The sequence below is a fragment of the Myotis davidii genome, unplaced genomic scaffold, assembly GCF_000327345.1.
Source record: "Myotis davidii unplaced genomic scaffold, ASM32734v1 scaffold2213, whole genome shotgun sequence".
NCBI classification, from domain to species: domain Eukaryota; kingdom Metazoa; phylum Chordata; class Mammalia; order Chiroptera; family Vespertilionidae; genus Myotis; species Myotis davidii.
The window spans coordinates 33,964-37,092 of NW_006284442.1; positions in this window are offsets into that span (position 1 = coordinate 33,964).

Sequence of the window (3,129 nt, forward strand, 5' to 3'; positions counted from 1 at the left end):
GTGGAGGGTATCAGTAGTAAAATTGCCTGTGACCAAACGATATGCAATAAGGTCATTATAGAAAAATATGAAAGAAGTAACCATGGGATTCTGGCAGAGGAGGCCAGAGTTTATTAAGCTTTAATGATTGCTAATGGTGTATCAGCCACCTTACACATATTATCTCATTTAATCCTCACAGTGATTCTATGAGGTAGTTATTATTATTACCCCATTTTTTAAAAAAAGGAAACTAAGTTAGAGAGAGATGAAGTAAGTTATCCAAAGTTACCTAGATGGTAAGTGGCAGAGCTGGTGTTGAGTTCATTGGGCTTTTATTTGTTTTTAATATCCTCACTCGAGGATATGGGGATATGTTTATTTTATAGAGAGGGAGAGGGAAAAGGAAAAGAAGGAGAGAGGGAGAGAGAGAGAGAGGGAGAGAGAGAGAGAGGGAGAGAGAGAGAGAGAGAGAGACATTGATGTGAGAAACATCAATCAGTTGCCTCACGCAGGCAACCCAACCAGAAATTGAACCTGCAACCTTTTGGTGTATGAAAAGAAGCTCCAACCAACCGACCTACTTAGCCAGAGCAGGATTCTGACATCATTCCAAGACCAATTTTTTTCTTTTGTTGTAGTTATTCTTCTGCTTCTGTGTTTAGCATATGAGGATTTATTGGTGATAGGGGAAGCTTTGGGCCCCTGTGGTTCCTCCTTGAGTGAAGGCTACTTTTACTCTTTTATTTTTTTCCAGACTGTTCATTGGAGAATGGTTAAATCTTTATATTCCTGAGCGAATTCCAGGATTACATCCATGGTCATTGGGCTGACCCATGCTTCTAAAGCTCTTTGTGTTCTTTAAAATATATTTTTATTGATTTTAGAGAGAAAAGGAGAGGGAGAGAAAGATAGGAAATCAATGATGATAGAGGATCATCGACCAGCTGCTTCCTGCATGCCCAATACTGGGGATCAAGTCTGCAACCTGGGTATGTGCCCTGACCACGAATCTAACCATGACTTCCTGATTCATAGGTTGATGCTCAACCACTGAGTCATGCCAGTCAGGCTAATGCTCTATGTGTTTTATTTGTGAACCCCTTCCCATCTTTACAGAAACCCAGAGTGTACAGAAAGAATATCTTTTGGGAGGTAATTTAATGAGCTTCTATGGCATCCAGCAGTATAAAACCAACAGGCTTATAAAAAAAAAAGTGGCTGAAACCGATTTGGCTCAGTGGATAGGGCGTCGGCCTGCGGACTGAAAGGTCCCAGGTTCGATTCCGGTCAAGGGCATGTACCTTGGTTGCGGGCACATCCCCGGTGGGGAGTGTGCAGGAGGCAGCTGGTCGATGTTTCTCTCTCATCGATGTTTCTAGCTCTCTATCTCTCTCCTTTCCTCTCTGTAAAAACTCAATAAAATATATTTTTTTAAAAAAGTGGATGGAAATTTTAGAACTGATTAGAAAAAGGGGAAATGAGTCTTGAGAAGAGAAAGCCTTGAGAAAAGATAGAGCAAGGAGAATCAAAACACACAAGGGCCTTTGAATAATATTCCTGTTTCTTAGAGAGAAGGGAGTTGAAATGTGGGGGAGGGCCCTAAAAGAGCCAGTACAAGGGTCTTCCTGTGTTCTGAGTGCTGGAAAGAAGTTACCAAGAAAGAAACTAGAGCTATAACAGACTCAAAGATACAGAGAAGAGGATTACACCTGTCAGAAGAGAAGAGAATTGGGGGGCTGGGTGAAAAAGGTGACAGGATTAAGCAAAAAAAAAAAATAGCACTCATAGATAGAGACAATATTATGGTGATTACCAGAGGGAAAGGGGAGTGAGTGGAGGCAGAAGGTGATATGAAGGGATAAGTGGTATTGGAAGGAGACTTGACTTGGGGCAATGAACACACAATACAATATACAGATGATGTATTATAGAATTGTACATCTGAAACTTGTATAATTTTATTAACCAATATCATTCCAACAAATTCAATAAAAATAAAAATAGATTAAATGATGAAAAACATCTCTTTTATACCTTGGACAGGGTTTGGATAAGACTCTCCTAGTGTACTTTGAGGTTCTCTCTTAAGGGTGTCAAGTAAACTATATTAATAAAAAATTATTGAAAGATTCAACTTTCATAAGCAATATAGATTCTCTGCATCTCTAGAGTTACTTTTAGTCTGGAATGTGGTGCTAAATAATAACAAATTGATTTCAGGAGGATTATATCCTTATAATATTGAGGGTTTCATCTATGAACATGGTGTACATTTCATTTATTGAATTCATCTCTTATATTTTCTAAAAGAAAAACTTCTACCTTTGTTAATTAAATTAAGCCTAGAACCCTTAACTCTTATCCTAGACAATTGTCTTTTCTTAATAGTCTCTTGGAGTAGTTAGTAACCAAGAGCATTGAGTTTGAGGTTGGACAGAGCTGTATTTCTATTTGACCTCTGCCATTTTCCTTGCTGTATAATTCTTTACAACATCTCTGAGCTTGTTTTCTCACCTGTCAATTGGGATTAATTAGTTTGTTGAGAGGGTTGGAATGAAATAATGTATGTAAAGCAGTGCCTATCTCAAGCACTCAATCCTATATAATAAAGAGGTAATATGCAAATTGACCCTCACTCCATCACACTTTCACAAGATGGCTGTGCCCACAGCAGAGGCAAGGTTCCCGTAACAAGCCATACAAGCGATCAGCAGGGACCTGAGGCTGTGTGGTGCCTGGTCATAGTGGGGGACCTGAGGCTCTGCCGACCGCCTGGTGGGCCTTGACGGGGGACCTCAGGCCGCACCCCCTTCCCAGTGAAACTTACCAGGGTACCTCAGGCCATGCCCCCTGCCCCAGCACCAGGCCAGGGGACCTCAGACCGCACCGCCCACCCCAGTGCCGGGCCAGGGGACCTGAGGCTGCGACCCCTTCCCGGTGCTGGGCTGGGGGACTACAGGCTGTGACCCCCACCTGGTGGGGCTTGAATGGGGACCTCAGGCCACGCCCCCTGCCTGGCAGGGCTTGACGGGGGATCTTAGGCCGTGTCCCCCACCCATGGGGCTTGACGGGGGATCTCAAGGTGTGCCCCCCACCTGGCAGGGCTTGACAAGGGTGGGACCGGCCGGGTCTGGATCTAGCACAATG